This window comes from Leptodactylus fuscus, chromosome 5, assembly GCF_031893055.1.
Source record: "Leptodactylus fuscus isolate aLepFus1 chromosome 5, aLepFus1.hap2, whole genome shotgun sequence".
In the NCBI taxonomy this organism is placed as follows: Eukaryota; Metazoa; Chordata; class Amphibia; order Anura; family Leptodactylidae; genus Leptodactylus; species Leptodactylus fuscus.
Window position 1 is genome coordinate 22,878,579 of NC_134269.1, and position 19,145 is coordinate 22,897,723.

The following is a 19,145-nucleotide window of genomic DNA, read 5'->3' on the forward strand; positions in this document are numbered from 1 at the left end:
CCCATAGTGGCCCCTGCACACAGTATTATGCCCCATATTGGCCCCTGCACACAGTATTATCCCCCCATAGTGGCCCCTGCACACAGTATTATACCCCATAGTGACCCCTGCACACAGTATTATCCCCATAGTGGCCCCTGCACACAGTATTATACCCCATAGTGGCCCCAGCACACAGTATTATCCCCATAGTGGCCCCTGCACACAGTATTATGTCCCACTGTGGACACCCATAAACAATTATTATACTCTGGGGTATTTTCAGACCCCAGAGTATAATAATCGGAGACCCGGGGGAATAAAAACATAAAAAACTACTGTTTCTTACCTGTCCCCGGCTCCTACGCTGTCTTCTCCGCTGCTGTCCTTCTTCAATGACGTCGGATGTCACATGACCTGGGACCGGGTCCATGTGACGTCAGAGACGTCAGACAAGTAGGAAGGAGGCCTGGCAGGATCGTGGAGAGGTAAGTAACAGTGTTTTTTACGTTCCCTTACCTCTCCCGGTTCGCTAATCATTATACTCGGGGGTCCGAAAAGACCCCCGAATATAATGATAGCAGCGGTAGTGGCTGTCACCGGGCCCCTAATGTCCTGGGCCCTGTGGCAGCTGCCTCTGCTGCTATGGCAGTAGTTACGCCTCTGGTACAGACCTATAGGGACTCCAGCTCTGCTATGTACAAGGCTCACAACTTGCACACGTATGAAGGGTTGCAACAAGGCAACACAACTATTCTGTCCTGATAAAGGAATTGAAGCAAACCCTCAGCTGTGAGAAGTGCAATGTCTGTACAGGTTTTCTGCTCTTTTTAATATAATACAATATAATTGTGAAGGATACAAATCACGGTAGTGTGAAAGTTGTCAAGAGCAGACATGTCTTTGGCCTTCTTCATATGACTACTGACTACGTGCTGACTCATTACAGGCAAAAACAAACTAGAGCACATTTTACCGACATGTCTGTGTTCCCTACTCAATAATTCTGGAGCAACTTTTAAAGAGATGGGTGGTCCCTCTATTATTCTTCCTGAAAATGAATGGTGTTGTGGGTGTGGCCCTACGTGCTCACACTGTCCAATCAGTGCTGACCATGGTAAATTGTACATGGATAACTTCGGGAATACAGTACTGCCCCACATTTCCAGGAGGAATAACAGAGGAATTGCACTATTTAGATTTTATATGGAATGTAAGAATAACACATCAGACCCTATGTACTGTAACACACAGGAGAGTGGGAAAGTCCTTAGTAGGGTGAAAGAGGCACAAACATGTAAACTCCATGTAAACAGTGCCAAACATCCACTTCTTTGCATCACGACCAAGACAACGCAGCATTTTGCTGGTGCAGCATAAAAGATTTGCAGTGAGTCAGCATTGTGTATATCCAACCTGTCTAGAAGCCATTCCTCTCCTCCTACACTTCAAGCCTGGAAGGAAAGATAATAAAATAATACCGAGCGCTCCACCTGCGGGAGTGACTCACGATCAAGTCTGAACACACTGCAAAACCCGTGGCTGCTCGCACTAGTGAATACTGTCCAGGACGGCATGATGGTGGTGAGATACACTCGGGGGAATTTATTAACCAAATATACAATACAAGATTTGTTCTATGCCCTTCTCACAGTTTTTGTGCGAGAGTAAGGTTGGTCGAGGCTCCTAGGCCTAACAAATTTATTATAAGAGGACTCATGCCAGTTAGGCACTTTATCCACCTCATTCCATCTTTAAATCGGAGCTGCTCCACTGATTCTGGCGCAGTTGGAATTTTTTTTCTAGCCCTCACCGTTCCTGAGCAATCACTGCTCTTAGTTTCAGCACGCTTATGCTCCCTACTGTCAGGTGAGCGGTCCCTGTCTCTCCGACCAACCACCTGACAGTAGGGAGCATGACTGTGCTGAAAATGAAACAAAAGCTATTGCTCAGGAATGGTGAGGGCTAGAGAAAAAATTCCAACTGTGTCAGACTCAATGGAGCGGGGCCTGTTGGAGGATTCGAAGATTTGGTGGAGACGGTGAAAGGTCCTATTTAAAAATAGTGTAGGAAATGACAGTCTTAATGTAAATTCCTACCAGTGTGTCTATCAATATATGATTGGAAACGAAAATTTCCAGTGCGTTTCACGAGTTAAAGCAAAACCCATTCAGTTCAAGAACGCGTCCTTCTACATCAGTGACCTTTCTGAAGTCAAGTACAGACTCAGCATGACACTGATGTGCAAACCCAACTATTTCTATATTAACCCTTCACAAATAGTCGGCCGTTGCAATTTTAAGAATCTGCACTCCTATAGCTAAAAGGACAATCCCTCATAAATATAAAATCTTATTATTCCCCTCTCCCGAACCTTCACCTACCATACCTTGTTGACTGAAGAGACCCCAGAGTATAATGCAGCAGCCATTTGAATTTGCTCAATACAAATGTCTATTAGTTCAGTTTTGTAAAATATAAACAATTTGGAATATTTGGGTCAAACACTCCTTGGTTTGCCCATCTCTAATGTTCCCCAACCTCGGTGGGACATCTAGAACATCTGCTAAGACTCCCGTCATAGTTTTATACAGGTACTGCATACTATGATACTATTTCTGGACACTCTATGGCGGTATTATTTAGGTACAATAGAGCATTATAATTTGGGAACTATTGAAATAAAAATGCAGTGGAGCTCCACAGATCTTGACCCAATCCTATGAAAAATGGGCCCAAAAAGTGACTGAGAACAGCAAAATATTTGATACAATTTTGGGGGGGCAACCTTGAACATAGACATGGGCAGGGTCAGTAGTGTTTCCTAGGCTCGGGGATAAGTTTATCAGACATATCGCCAACTTGGATCCAGATCGTGAATCCAGTCACCTCGCCGTATACGAGAAGCGGAATCTATTTACCGTCATGATTCACATCTCAAAAAGTCCGTTTTGGGAATGTTTTTAATTCCTCCCCGATGATGGAGAGAAGAGAGCGGAGCGCTTCACCTGGCCTCAACCTGCCACAACATGACACGCACATATTTGTCTCCCGCTGGAAGAATTCTCATTATCTATTCTATTAGTAAGAATGATTGGATATGGAGCGTGCGGGCCCCTCGCCAAACCCTATAGACGCAGACACCGAGTTACGGTTTGGGTTCATTGGAGTCAAAACAGTTACTGTCAAAACTTGTCAAATCTTCTTCATTCCTTTCCCTTAAGGTGTACGTTTTATATGATATATTATATATGATATGTCAACAGATTCTTTGATGTTCATGATCTATGTCCTATGTGTTATTAGGGGTCAGAGTCAGACAAACGCTAGAATTTTTTGCAAAAAAACCCACATAAAAAGCACATTATTTATGCCCCCCGGTAATTTGGGAAGGGTTGTATAAGGGGGGGAATTCATCTGAAGATAGGTCTTGTCACTAGAGGAAAAAATCTGCTACTGACTCCCATTGAAATGAATGGGAGACTTTTTTGAGGCAAATGGACACTATAAGTAAATGCGCCCCATTGAGCGCTGCGTACACAGTGATCCCTGCCCTCTCTAGAATAACAAGGACGTCTGCAAGAATGTATATGACCAGCAGAAGACACCCACATAAGAAGGGTACGATTCCTAAGGGTCGTTGGGCTGGGCCCCTGAATTATTTTATCTGGAGGGCCCAAGGAACCTCAGTCTATGTCTGGCAGAGAAAATGAGAGATCCTAGACGGAGTCAGAATATAGAGACCTCACATCACATTCTACAATCCTGCAAGTTATATATAAACCGTCAGCCGAAGCATATACAGACTAGGCCGTATAGTATTACACAACTTGTAGCCCTGCACTAGGTGCAAAGTGACACCTGGAGAATCTGCATGGAGATGCCAGCAGCACATGAAGGACACAGACACAAGTCAGACCAGTTTTACTACATTTCACCCAGATCTGGAAGTCGGAGGGTGATGCTGAGTTTCTTAATAGTGCCATAAGGGTGTAATTATACCGCCACATACATTACACTAAATGATGGTAGGTGTCAGATCCTAAGGGCTTCACCTGACACATATACACCATATGATATAGCAGTAATCCTTCAGGAGCTCCTGAGCCTAATGGCAATGATATAATGAAGGCAATAGAACGTTCTCTTACTGTCGTCTGCCACATCTCTGCTTGCTGAAGGTGAATAAGCTCTGGGCTTCCAAACGTTGTAATCTGTCATCATTATTAGTTACCCATTAAAAAAGGTATCAACTACTGAAGACTATCACGTTTTTTGTTTTTTTTATATAATCTTCTGTGACACAAACATCTCTCATCTACCTTAGTTTGTATCAGTATTCAGGTTGTCTGGTTGTGAAATGGTAAAAGGGGATATACCAAAAAATGTATTTACCCCATAGGATCGGGAATACATGGCTGACCAGCAAGGATCGACACCAATCCCGAAAAAGGGAGAGTTTTACTCCTGTTCCGAATCTATCTATCTATCATCTATCTCCTATCTATCTATCTATCTATCTATCTATCTATCTATCTATCTATCTATCTGTCTGTCTGTCTGTCTGTCTGTCTGTCTGTCTATCTATCTCCTATCTATCTATCTATCTATCTCCTATCTATCTATCTATCTATCTATCTATCTATCTATCTCCTATCTATCTATCTATCTAACTATCTATCTATCTATCTATCTATCATCTATCTCCTATCTATCTATCTATCTATCTATCTATCTATCTATCTATCTATCTATCTATCTATCTCCTATCTATCTATCTATCTATCTATCTCCTATCTATCTATGTCAGTGGTGACATGGTTTTCTTAAAATCCGAACAATCTGGGATATTCAGGTTGACCCCGGCTTCCTCTGTAGTGGTTCATCCATCTTTAATTCTGGGATGAGTCCAGCCCTGCTCCCAATACCACATAACCAGTGTGGCCTCAACGTCAGTCCTAATAGAAATATTACACACTACTAAAGCCAAGTCCGGAAACATGGGCCAACATTGTCCGCAAAATTCTAAGCACGTGGTGAGATTTTTTGGGTTTCTTCACTTATATGAGAAGGTCACATAGCGCTTGTATACGCGGATCTCTCAGGTGTTCAGAGGTCAGGTCACCGACTATGATGTTCATTAACCTTTTCACTTCCCTGAGAGTCGCTGGATTCTTTGATAGTGAAACAACGCTAAAAGTGACATCAACGCTCCAAAGGTCGGTCCTCGGAGAATACAGAAACCAGATGGCAGACTAATCCAAGGATCCTCCATATTCGAACAGAACTTTTCACTCTGGCCATTAAGCCTAATAATAGACGTACACTTGCCGATTCTGTAGGGGTATTCTTTACAACAGTCAACTCATTTACATCACAGACAGGATTACAATAGAAGATAACACCTCTGAGCTATCATTAGATCCACTACTGACAATAGAAGATGTCACAACTTATCTACTCCCTGCACAGAGCATGTCTGGAAAACTTTCTCATGGATCTCAAAGAGTCAGATCCAGAGGAGGAGTCCTTGAAGTGATGATTCGGCCCCCACAGAGCCCTGATCTCAACATCCAGTCTGTCTAGGATTATGCAAAGAGACAGACGGATTGGAGCACGCCAACATTCTGCACACCTGCCTAAATTTTCTGCACAGCATTGTACCTTACTGTGACCAGACAGTTTTCCCAAAAGGTAACTATATAGGTCAGATCTGACCAGTCCTACTAGGCCTCATTTACTCGCCTTTCAGTATGGGACTGAAAAAATTTCCAATTTTTGGCTGTGCTGAAATGGCAGGAAATCTCGAATATGAGACTAGACAATCATGACTTCATAAGGACTCATCTGTAGACAGAATCTCCTCCGGATGAGTTACAACTCCAGCCCCGTTCCTTTATCAGTCAGACTAGAAGCTCTCAGACGTAAATCAGCTTCAGGGCTCCATACTACGAGTCATGTAATAAATCAGCAGTGGTGGGAAATAAAGACATGAAGATCATCCAATCGTGAAAGACCAAGTCCAGACAAGAGCATCTTCTCCCAACCAAAACCAGTCATTTGTACTCGAACCAGTGGCCCATATGGCAAATCTGACTGCATCTCCACCAAGAGGACTTCAGTCCTGATTCTGGAATAATCCTTCTGGTAGTCCCTTAGTGCTATCTATCTTCTAGTTGTTCCTCTTGGCTGATCCTAAGTTTTAGGCTGGTGTGGAAAAATCCTGGGAGGTCAGAAAACCAAATCCCATTAATCATTGGTGTGAGAGTCCTTGGTCTTCTATCAGTTCTTCTCGGTACACTTGTAGACACTTTTTGAAGGAACTCAGCAGGAAGGTTGTTCCCGCCATCTTGGAGATCTAAGCCCAGATCTTCTGTGGATATAGACTTTCTCCCAATCCTTCTGTCTCTTGAATAATCTCAGACAGACTGGATGATATGGAGATCAGGGCTATATCTGTGGGGCCACATCATCACTTCCAGGACTCCTCCCAAAAGGCGGTCAATCCAACTGTGATGCCATGACTGGTTCATTTGGTCTATGAAGTCCTCTATTTCCCAAAACTTGGTGACCCAGGAGACCATGACTCAGGAACAATGAGCCTTGCCTAGGGTAAAAGATGCTACATTGTGCCGTTCTCCCTCCTAGAAATTTAGGCTTATCTTGACAACTAGGTGTTACCAGACGGAGGTGCCTTCCAAAGTTCTAGAATTATTACTTCATGCCAAATACAAGTCCGGAGAGCTGGTAACAGGCATACCATGGCTCTAACCTTACAGTGGTAGAGTAAGGGAGAACTTATGGTAAAGTATGGGGGCAACACGGTGGCTCAGTGGTTAGCACTGCAGCGCTGGAGTCCTGGGTTCAAATCCTTCCAGGAACAACATCTGCAAGGAGTTTGTATGTTCTCCCCCATTCTCTCCAATTCTGCAAAGACATACTGATAGAAAAAAAAAATGTACATTGTGATTCCTACATGGGGCTCACAATCTACAAAAAAAAAAAACAACTTATGGGAAAGTATAGTAGATAAGATTAGGCTGACAGACACCATTTTTTAACATTGTTTTTATGGACTTTTACAACCGAGCACTTTAGTGAAAGGGAGAAGGAGTAAAGTAGTATTGGTTCACATACTACTGGGGCTCAGGGCTGGCCAGAGGTGTTATAGGGGGTGTCCATTGAATTTTATTCTACTCATTTCCTCCAGGGTTGGGGTTCCGGTCTGGTTCCAACCCCATGTCCTGTGATCGGAGCTGCCTCCTCTCCTCAGTTCATAGGTAGTTACTTGGGGGCTATAAGGGTTGGCTTTACTTTAGTCTGTCCGCCACCAAAGAATCAAAGAAGCTTTATTGGCATGTCTGAATAGATATTTGGCATTGCCGAAGCTAGTAAGTGGGGGGGGGGGGGGGGGGAGAATGGTGGGTATGGGGGGTGGCAGGTGATTTGGGGTATAACAGTCTGTGGGGTCTCATCTTCCTCTTAGTTGGTGACAGCTGTATGGGGGGGTGGGGGGGTGATTTGGGGTATTTGGTGATTTGGGGTCCGTGGGGTCTCATCTTCCTCTTAGTTGGTGACAGCTGTATGGGGGGGGGTGATTTGGGGTAACAAGTGGTCAACGTAGAAGTGGACGGAGGAAGTTGAGTGACCTGGGGGCCAGTTGCTGGTTCGGATCAAGTGACTATACGTCGGAACCAGCCAGAACCCTCAGGTCCAGCATGCAGAAAAACCTGAAGTAAATAAAATAAAATTCCCACTTTAAAAGGGGATATTCACCTTTATAAAACTGAGGATAGGCCATCAATGTTAGATTGGTGGGGACCCACACAGATCAGCTATTTCCTGGAGTGCACATTGTTTATATGCTGGGCACTGCTCACTCGCTGTCTATTAGTAGTGGAAAACTCCTATAAAGGGGTTATGATGTTAATGGAGCACCGTTGGGGATTACAGTTGCGACAACCCTATAGCAGTGAATGGAGCACAGGTCACGGCTTTAGTCAGACTCTTGCTCTGCTGTTCTCCTGATCGGTGGGGGAGCCGCTGGTTGGGCCCCTAGCAATTGGACACTTATCTTTTGTCCTGTGGATAGCGGATAGGTACCCGTAATGGTGTAACCCCTTAGTAAGTGTTGTGTTTCTAACTTTTTACTCATTGTCAATGAATCTATACCAGTCACATGGATCATTTAATGTAACGTGATACAGTCTAAGTCTGAACAATGACATAAACAACAGCATTTCTACCAAACCGCCCACCTTGTTTTTGTATTAAACGTCCTGTGTTACCGGGAATGTTATTCGTTTTTATGACTTAATCTCTGCTGCTTCCTGAATGCCTGTTAATGTAATAAAGCCTGGATGATGATGGTATTACCATACCCCGGCACAGATCCGAAAATCAATTCCTGTGCTAGCACGCCCCCTGGTGGGCGAAGTAAAGCAAGATTTTAGACATTAGTCTTGAAGGATGGGCTTACAGCAGAGACTATTGGCCACCATTAATGGCCCCCATTGCCCCCTACGCAGACACCAAAAGGTAACTCTGTGGACAGGGTTGGCACAGATGTAGTCAAATTCTCACATAACCAAACTCTTTGTATAACTCTCATCCATCATGGAAGGGTAGGCATTAGAGATGAGTGAGTAGTATTCGATCGAATACCCTTGCATAGTTCTTGGTGTAAAAAAGCGCCAGGGAAGGTGGGAGGGGCATCGAATTTTTACTGCGTTTAACCCCTTGCTTGGTATTCGTCCGATTACACCAATAACTATGCAGGGGAGGTATTCAATTGAATACTACTCGCTCATCTCTAGTAGGCATGATGTGGTAGACCTGCGGGTAAGTCCGCCTTCAGGTCCACAATTCTCAACTTATTGGATTGACAGCCGTGACGTGACATAAACGCTTTCCCAAGGGGAACAACACACCCGACATTCAGTCCTGCAGCAGAATAATCTTTCCATGCTCCGCAACCTACAATTGTTTGTTTTGCCGGTTACTTTTTGGGGCCTGGGAAAGCTTATGCTCCTCCAATATAACCCTAAGCTGAACCACGATACCTGCCAAAAACTACACCGGGGGGAGGAAGAAGATGGGAGAACCTCACAAATTCCCACTGGACTAAACCGTGCACCACATATCGTAAAGGAAACTGACCCCACTTTTCCCACCCTGCCCATAGGCCATACAAGGGGTGGACGGACGAAAGGTGTGTCCCTGGGGCAGGGCCGGCTCCAGGTTTTTATGGGCCCTTGGGTGACAGAGCCTCAGTGGGCCCCCTTGTAAAGGAGGCGGGGGAGTCGAGACACTGTGTGTTGCAGATGAAGCGAGTGACGTCATGCAGGAGTGTGGCGTCACCAACGCCATACCTCCCAATTTTTAAAGAGTAGAAAGAGGGGCAAAATGTGACTCTGCCCATTCTCATTAATTTATCATGTGCTTCCACACAGTATAATCCTCCTACAGTCACCCGTAAATTATATGCCCCCCCTCCATCTCTCCCCCAGTTTCATATACACCCTTCCTCTGCCCCCAGTTTCATGTCCCCCCTCCATCTCTGCCCCCAGATTCATCACGTTCTCCCCCTTCATCTGCCCACTTTCATGTTCCCCGTCTCTGCCCCAGTGTCATGCTGTTCCACCGCCCCATCTGCCCCAGTGTCATGCCGTACCCCCCCTCCATCTCTGTCCCCAGTTTCATGCCATTCTCTCCCACCCCCTTCATCTTCCCCAGTGTCATGCCATTCCCCCCCTCCCCCAGTTTCATGGGCCCCCTTCATTATGTTCCACCTTAATAATTAATACAAAAAAAACACTTACACTCACACTTACACTCACCTTCCATCGCTCCCCCGACGCTCCTCTCTCCGCTCTCACTCCATTCACATAAGCGATTAAAGCAGGAGCTGTGTGTGAGATCAGCTCCTGCTTTAAAGCTGCGACCCTACTTGAGTCTGTAGGCGCGATGTGATGACGTCATCGCGCCTACACACGCACGCCGGGCCACAGCTTTAAAGCAGCAACTGAGCTCACACACAGCTCCTGCTTTAATCACTTATGTATTTAATTCAGCTCATCGGCGTCCGTCCGACGCCGAAGAGCTGATATTGGGACAGGCAAGTGCTGGGGCGGGCAAGTGCCGGGGGGCCCCCAGAGGCTCTGTGGGCCCCGGCACTTGCCCGACTATGCCATGCGCTGACGCCGGCCCTGCCCTGGGGTAAACATCTCTTATTAAGCCCACTGCTGCAGTACAAGACACCTTCGCTATACGGTCTGGTTTCCAATAGACCATTAAAAAAGTGGGTTGAGTGCAATCGGCCAAAGAAATGAATGGGACTGATAAATAAAACACACATGGCATGTGTAGACTTAAAGGGGTGATCCCACTCGTTATTATTTAATAGAGCTTCTAATGACCCATAAACAAAAAACAAAAACAAAATTTAGTCACCTCTCCCCGGGCATCCATTTCCAGGGGCAGCAGCTTTGGTCTTCAGTTTGTTGGCCTTTCAGCTGCATTATTAAAGGGGATTAACTCGTGATGATAGACCTGGATTTTCTGGACTGGTTCCGATCTCTGGGTCACATGATCAGAACATGTAATTTCCTATGAAATCAGGGGAGGAGGGATAGGGTGGAGCAATTTGGGAGTCTGGAACACAAATTCTAATGAAATGAATAGGGGTTGGAACAAAGCTGAAACTCCAAGGTCCATCATCAAGAGTCTGTCAAATCGGGTAAGTTAAGCTAAACTCTCTTTAAATAATTATAAAATGAGTCAAAACACCCCTTTAATGATTTGGACAATTTTTCTTCAGGTCCGTGTATCTCTTGATCCATACACCATACATTTTAGCTTCCAAGCTGACTCCTAATTTTATTGATGGGATATCGTCACTCCATAAGGAGAGACCACCATATAGGTGTGTGGAGTCTTTTAAGCCATGAGCGCTCCACTGCAAAGGAACATGGAAAGAATATGCAAATTACATCAGGGAAGTCACATTTGCATATTCTTCCCATGTTCCTTTGCAGTGGAGCGCTCATGGCTTAAAAGACTCCACACACCTATATGGTGGTCTCTCCCTATGGAGTGACGATATTCCCTCAACCCTGTCTAAGCCTCTCACCTCTGCCATATCAGTCCTCTCTACATCAAGCTGATGAGATGCAAATACATTGAAACAGCTGGCCTTGGCTGAGAGACTGTATCTGGTATAATCCCAACATCATTGCTAACAAAGGCCTCTGAGAAGGTTGGCATGATGTTAAAGGGAGCGCCCTCTATTGGATGTCTTGACTGAGACTCTGTCTTCCTAATTACATCATGGAAGATAGACTTGCACATTCTCAGTCAGCGCCCTCTATTGGTGTGCATACTTGAGGCACTGGCATCCTAATTACATCATGGAAGTCAGATTTGCATATTCTTCCCATGTTCCTAATTTTATAGAATAAAGATCAGGTACTATTCACAGTCCAGAGAGGACCACAAACCATGTGGCCTAAAATATTAAGCTGTAAAAAAAAAAAAAAAAAAGTTTCTGACTCTATACAGCACATATATACAATTATACAAATTTCACAAAATTTCAACCTACCAAAATTGGGCGTTAAAGTGGTCTTAAACTGCGCCAGACTTATCAGTGTCTGATACTATTTGATAAATCTGTCACATTATTAGACTATCTAGTCTGACTTTACACCTCCTACTAGTTGTCTTAGTTAAAGGGATTCAACCACTAAACCAAGATTTTTTTCTAATTACCACGTCGGAATAGCCTTAAGAAAGGCTATTCGTCTCCTACCTTTAGACGTGGTCTCCGCGGCACCGTTCCTTAGAAATACCAGTTTTAACCGGTATGCAAATGAGTTCTCCGCAGCAATGAGGGCGGGCCCCAGGGCTCAAACGGCAATGGGAGCGTCCAGCGCCGCCTCCATCTTCAGCTGCAACCCTGCCTCTTCTGTCTTGGTCCAACCTCCGACGCCTGCACAGTACGCTCCTGTATTGAACTACAAGAGCAAGAGCAGCCTCCCAAAAATAGCCGACGGCCAGTGTGTATGTTAGGCCTATGGCCTTCTGCTATAAGTGTATGGCCTTCAGGCTTCTTTTCTACCTCTGCTACCTGTGGCCTGCAAACTTCTGTTATACCTCTGCTACCTATGACTTTTGGGTTGCTATTTGGACATCTTCAGTTATGTCTGTTCCCTGTGGCCTTCGGGCTACAGCCATGTTTGTACCTCAGCTATCTGTCTTGACCTGGATTCCCGTATTAGACCTAGATTCTGTTATCTAGAAGTTGTTCTGTTTGTCCTGATTTTAACCTGTATTCACACTGTACATTTTTGCTCGATTCTGTGGTGCACTGCACTGCCTGGTCAGCTGCTACCAAACTATGGCCACCTCAGGAGGTAACAACATGGCAGATCCCTGCATTGAAGTCCGGATTCTTGGGACAACGGGCAAAAACCAGGGAGTCTGCTTAGACATTGCCCTTAGAAGTGATCCTAATCCAAACATTATGGTGACACAATTGGTCTGCAGATGTAAGGCTTGTCAGAACACTGTGCTCTGTGACCCATAATGTTTCTCTGACCAGTCCTGTTTTCCTAGCTCTAAAATCCATGGTCATTGTGCCCCAAATGTTTAAATATAACCAAAAAATATTACTCTGTGCCGAAATCCCATGTTGTCCCTTTGCTACACATGCTGAGAATCCCCACCGTGCCCTGCTTACCTCACAACTCTGATGAACAAAAGGGTAACAATGTTTTGAACTTTTGGCTTTCAAGCTCCATATCTCACCATCCACTACAGATTCAGAAGTGAGACTGCCATCATTTTATAGACATCATCTTGGCTATCTCATATTAGGTTGATTCCCAAGTGAAAGGTCACTGGCCCGAAAAGAGGTGAAGAAGCCTCATCTTCAATATTGTCATAAGAAGGGTCATCTTGAGTTTTCAAAAAAATACAAGAAGTAAACAGTAGAAGATTGGAGATAGGAGATTTGACGAAATGAGACTAAAGTCAATTGACTGGGCTTGGATAAGTGAAAATGTGTTTTGAAGAAACAAGGAAAAAGGAGGCTAATAGATCGAGAAATTGAAGGAACTATCAAGTTTGGTGGAGGAAGCCTGATGATATGTCACAGCCAAAGGCATTGGATACGTGATCAATGGTGGGCTCAATGCTGAGCTATATCTGAGTATCCTACAAGACAAGTTACTTCATAAATTCGAGTACTATGGGATATGAAACCAACGACGTTGCATTCCAGCAGGACAACAACGCGAAGAATACGTTGAGAAGCGAAGAAATGGTTTAATGACACTAAAGTAGAGGCGCTGGACTGGCGCCTGCAGACCTCAACCCAGGGGAACACTTGTCGGTGGAGTTGAAGAAAAAGCTGAATTCGTACCAAAGTGAATTGACTAGTAGGCACCAACATCGGGAACGTGTAGAAGAGACCTGGGGTCAGATTTCAGTTGAGCCCAGAAAGATTCAGGCAGTGATGAAAGCCAAGAATGGATTTACAAAATAATAAAAATTTAAATTTAGATTTTCAGGAGAAAAACAGTGAGAATGCAGTTACAAGAATCGACATAAATAATCATATGCTAAATAGTTGCAAGTCATATTTATGTATGAGATAGACAAGATGATGTCTGTACAATGATGGCTGTCTTACATTCTAAGGGTGGGTTCACACCAGCGCCCGATCTCCGTCTGCAGAAGACGGAAACGTGGCAGACCTTGTCCAGCCGTGAGCGTTTTGTACCTCTCCGCGGCGAAACCGTTTTTTTTTTTTAACCGGAGACAAAGTCTTGCATGTCCAACTTTGTGTCCGATTACAAAAAAACGGTTTGCCGCGGAGAGGTACAAAACGCTCACAGGCGCTCACGGACGGACACTTCCCAAACCCATTCATTTGAATGGGTTTGAAAAATGACTGCAGGTTTCCGTCTCCTGTCCAGTTTCGGGCAGGAAACGGAAAACTGTAAAATGGAGACCAGACACAGACGTGAACGAGCCCTGAGCTGTAGTGGATGGTGAGATACGTAGGCTGAAAGTCACAAGTTCTAAACATTGTTACCCTTTTGCTTGCAGTCTTAATCCATGCTAGAACAACTTGCTAGTAAAGGCAGAACTTCTGTTATCACCTTCTCCTAGATCTCTGGCTCTTATGGAACAAGTCAGATTTGGTTGCCACTCAAAAGCTGAATTATCTAGGCCAGTGATGAGAACCTTTTAGTGCCCAAACTGTAATCCAAAACCCAATAATTTATCACAAAGTGCCAACACGGCAATTTAACCTTAATAATGTGGACAATTACAGATGGTCTGTAATGATATCACTTGTCTGATATAAAACAACAGATACTGTGTGATACAATAGTGAAGGACCCCCACACAGTACAATGTGCTCCACAGTGGCCCCACACACAGTACAATCTGCTGCAAAGTGGCCCCCATATAGTATAATCTTAGGGTGCCCACAGAGTGTTAGTGCCACCTCTGGCACGCATGCCATAGGTTCGCCATCACGGATCTAGGGTATGTCATGAATGCATCCACCACGTGGACCCTGAGACTTCCAGCAGATTAGAGAAAGAAACTACATGCATGGGTCTAACACCTTGTGAGCCGGTCATCCATTTCAGATCATTATCAATGCAAGATTCTGAGTTTTCTAACCTTATCTATAGAGGCAGGGATGGGATGTAGTCAGTTCTCCCCCATTCAGCCAATCTGGTTGCTAGTAATACAAATGAATCGCAGAACCAGGGAAAAGTGAAGGCCTGATGTGGTTGTGCTACTGGTACAGCAGAAAGCATCAGGCTTCCTGCCCTACCACTCTACAACTCGTAGACAAGCTGCCTTAGGCCTTCAGATTACAAATTGCATGACGAGGGGTAATTGTTGATACCTACCTGTCTGCTCTCTGGCCCCTTTGACTCTGGGTGCGCATGATGTCATAGCAGTGTGTCTGGAGCAGAAAGATAGAGAGGGAACAGGGAGTCGTCAAATACGTAATGAGCGAATCCCGCTGTGTGGGGCCATTGTACGTTTACATATAATCTAGAAGAAAATGAAACAACCTCACATTTGTCACATTTTAGTTACGACTTTCACAACAAAACCATCCCCACTTTTATAAAGCCATTATGTTAAAAGCCTAAAACTTCAAAAGTTTTGCCGCTTGTCAAGTGGGACAGAAGAATTTCACCGCAGACTTCCAAGGGGAGTTCAGTAAGTTATCTGCTGGACTATGAAAACAAAATTTTTCAGAGAAAATTGAACTTTCTACTTTTTGGTGTAATCCTCCTGGACTACACACTTATTCCACTTTGCCTTCGGGGATTGGTTGCCCTCAGAATAGAAGGAGATTTCTTGGTGCTGCAGGGACTCAGTTACCACCATTTTGGCTGCAGGAAATCGTTGCCCATGCAGAAATTTCTTCAGGTTACGGAAGTAAAGATGGGGAGCCCGGTATGGACTGTAGGGTCAAAGCCGCATCCCAATAGCAGCTTGTGGTTTCCAAGACTTGTGACTCTTCGTTCACATCTGCGTTCGGTATTCCATTTGGGGAGTCTGCATGGAGACCCCTCGAACGGAATACCGAACGCAACTGCAGGAAAAGCACACGGACCCCATAGACTATAATGGGGTCCGTGTGCTTGCCGCACGCTGCCTGCACAAATCATGCGGACAGGAAAGTAGATTGTGAACTATTTCCTGTCCGCATGATCCCTGCAGAGATCTGGCAGCAAGCACATGGACCCCATTATAGTCTATGGGGTTCGTGAGCTTTCGTTGGCACGCCGCTTTCAGTTGCGTTCGGTATTCGAGGGGGTCATCATGCGGACTCCCCTGGACGGAATATAAACACAGATGTGAACAAGGCCTGAGCTGACACATTGTCATGAAGCAGCCACACACCCGCTGACAACTTCCCACTGTGTTTCTTTTTGCTCGCCTCATGTAATGCCCTCATTGTTACAGAGCAGGTGTCTCCAGGAATTGTTGTCTTATGTGGCAATGATTCTAGTAATAAGACTCCTTCTGTATCCGTGGGGACAACTGGAGGGGGACAAGAAAGTAGGGGCAGCTGGATGGGAACAAAATATACTTGGGGGGGACAAGAAACTGTGAGGATATTGGGGGTGGACCTTCTCACTCGAGGGGAGAACAGAAGAACCGCGCTCACCCGGGTAAATCAACAAACTTTATTTTCACAACACGTTTCGAGCCTATCTTGCTCTTTCTCAAGTGCATACAGATAACCTTAAAATTGTACAAATACATCAATAAGTAAAACAATTACAAACAGAAGGATAAATATTACACTAAATATTACACTAAGTAACATTTTAGTGTAATATTTATCCTTCTGTTTGTAATTGTTTTACTTATTGATGTATTTGTACAATTTTAAGGTTATCTGTATGCACTTGAGAAAGAGCAAGATAGGCTCGAAACGTGTTGTGAAAATAAAGTTTGTTGATTTACCCGGGTGAGCGCGGTTCTTCTGTTCTCCCCTCGAGTGAGAAAGAAAAAATAGGCTCCTACACTGTATTGGTGGCCTCTTCCCTCCCCCCAAAGGGTAAACTACCCCCCTCCAGGCTCGCTCCCGTGCACTTAGCCCCTCCTCCCTCAGAGCAGGCAGATACATCACTTGACTTATGACCAGATAAGTCAAGGGATGTGTAAAAAAAAAATGAATAAAGTAAGATAATGGACAAACAAAGCAGTTTTTCTGAAGCAATGTATTTAGGAAAAGTCTTACATCCACATTAACAAGCAGTATAGATAGGATCCTTGTGATGGGACCCTTAAAGGGGTTGTCCCATCACAAGGATCCTATCTATACTGCTTGTTAATGTGTATGTAAGACTTTTCCTAAATACACTGCTTCAGCAAAACTGCTTTGTTTGTCCACTATATTACTTTATTCATTTTTTTGTGGCCACAGCCCTGACCTAGCTGCTCATGAGTCAAGTGATGTATCTGCTGCTCTCAGGGGGAGGGAGGAGGGGCTAAGTGCACGGGAGCGAGCCTGGAGGGGGGGGGTAGTTTACCCTTTGGGGGAAGGGGCCGCCAATACACTGTTAGACGCCGGCACAGGTGAAGCCAGCAACATCGCTATGCTTCTGCCCTGCATGAAGCAAGCAGCGGCAGAAGCGAGGCTGTTATTCCGCTCCGGGGTCACATATGCAAAACCAAGCGGCGAGATGCCGCCGGCCCTGCGTGCGCGCTCATAGACCAGTCTAGCCTTCACAATGCGAATACAGACCCAGCACCCTGTCGGGTCTGTATTTGCATTGTGAAGGCTAGACCGGTCTATGAGCGCGCACGCAGGGCCGGCGGCATCTCGCCGCTTGGTTTTGCATATGTGACCCCGCCTACCAATGACGAAACAAAGCCGGAAGACAGAAGATTTCAAGGAAACGAAGACGGGTGAGTATGCGACGTGGGACAACCCCTTTAAACTCACCCCTGCTACCTCTTGTGTCACCCCCTCTACCTTATAGATTGTAAGCTCTTGTGAGCAGGGCCCTCAGTCCCATTGTGTGAAACGACTTTCTTTGTTATGTTTCTGTCTGTATCTGAACCCTACAAATTGTACAGCGCTGCGGAATATGTTGGCGCTATATAAATAACATTTATTATTATTAATATTATGGGACAACCCCTTTAAAGTCTGAGGGGTCACGGTGGGGGACAGGTTAATGTCTGAGGGGTCACGGTGGGGGACAGGTTAATGTCTGAGGGGTCAGGGTGGGGGACAGGTTAATATCTGAGGGGTCACGGTGGGGGACAGGTTAATGTCTGAGGGGTCACGGTGGGGGACAGGTTAATGTCTGAGGTGTCACGGTGGGGGACAGGTTAATGTCTGAGGGGTCACGGTGGGGACAGGTTAATATCTGAGGGGTCAGGGTGGGGGACAGGTTAATGTCTGAGGGGTCACGGTGGGGGACAGGTTAATGTCTGAGGGGTCACGGTGGGGGACAGGTTAATGTCTGAGGGGTCACGGTGGGGACAGGTTAATATCTGAGGGGTCACGGTGGGGGACAGGTTAATGTCTGAGGGGTCACGGTGGGGGACAGGTTAATATCTGAGGGGTCACGGTGGGGGACAGGTTAATGTCTGAGGGGTCACGGTGGGGGACAGGTTAATGTCTGAGGGGTCACGGTGGGGGACAGGTTAATGTCTGAGGGGTCACGGTGGGGGACAGGTTAATGTCTGAGGGGTCACGGTGGGGGACAGGTTAATATCTGAGGGGTCACGGTGGGGGACAGGTTAATATCTGAGGGGTCACGGTGGGGGACAGGTTAATGTCTGAGGGGTCACGGTGGGGGACAGGTTAATGTCTGAGGGGTCACGGTGGGGGACAGGTTAATGTCTGAGGGGTCACGGTGGGGGACAGGTTAATATCTGAGGGGTCACGGTGGGGGACAGGTTAATGTCTGAGGGGTCACGGTGGGGGACAGGTTAATGTCTGAGGGGTCACGGTGGGGGACAGGTTAATGTCTGAGGGGTCACGGTGGGGGACAGGTTAATGTCTGAGGGGTCACGGTGGGGGACAGGTTAATATCTGAGGGGTCACGGTGGGGGACAGGTTAATATCTGAGGGGTCACGGTGGGGGACAGGTTAATGTCTGAGGGGTCACGGTGGGGGACAGGTTAATGTCTGAGGGGTCACGGTGGGGGACAGGTTAATGTCTGAGGGGTCACGGTGGGGGCAGGGGCATTAGTGTGAGGGGCCACTGAGGGCCATTATTATATTGGGACTCTTAGTTATTATACTGTGCAGGAGCCACTAAGGAGACATTATAGTAAGTGGGAGTCACTGAGGGGCCAAATAATTTGGGTGGGTGACTTATGTGTAAGTGGTCTTTGCCCTGAGCCCACCAATGTGCGGACATGCTCCAGAGTTACTCCCCTCATTACTCCCATCTGCCCATACATGAGATAACATGGTGAGGACAGTCATGTAATTTTTTTTTTGTCATGAAAAGTAAATAAACGCTGCGTGTGACCAGAGCCCCACACTACTGAGCCCCAGGCCGCAGCTTCCATGGCAACCAGCCGGTGTCGTCACCATAAGGGCCGTCCAGTCCTGATCCAGACGAACGAACCTCTACTGCGCATGCCCAAAC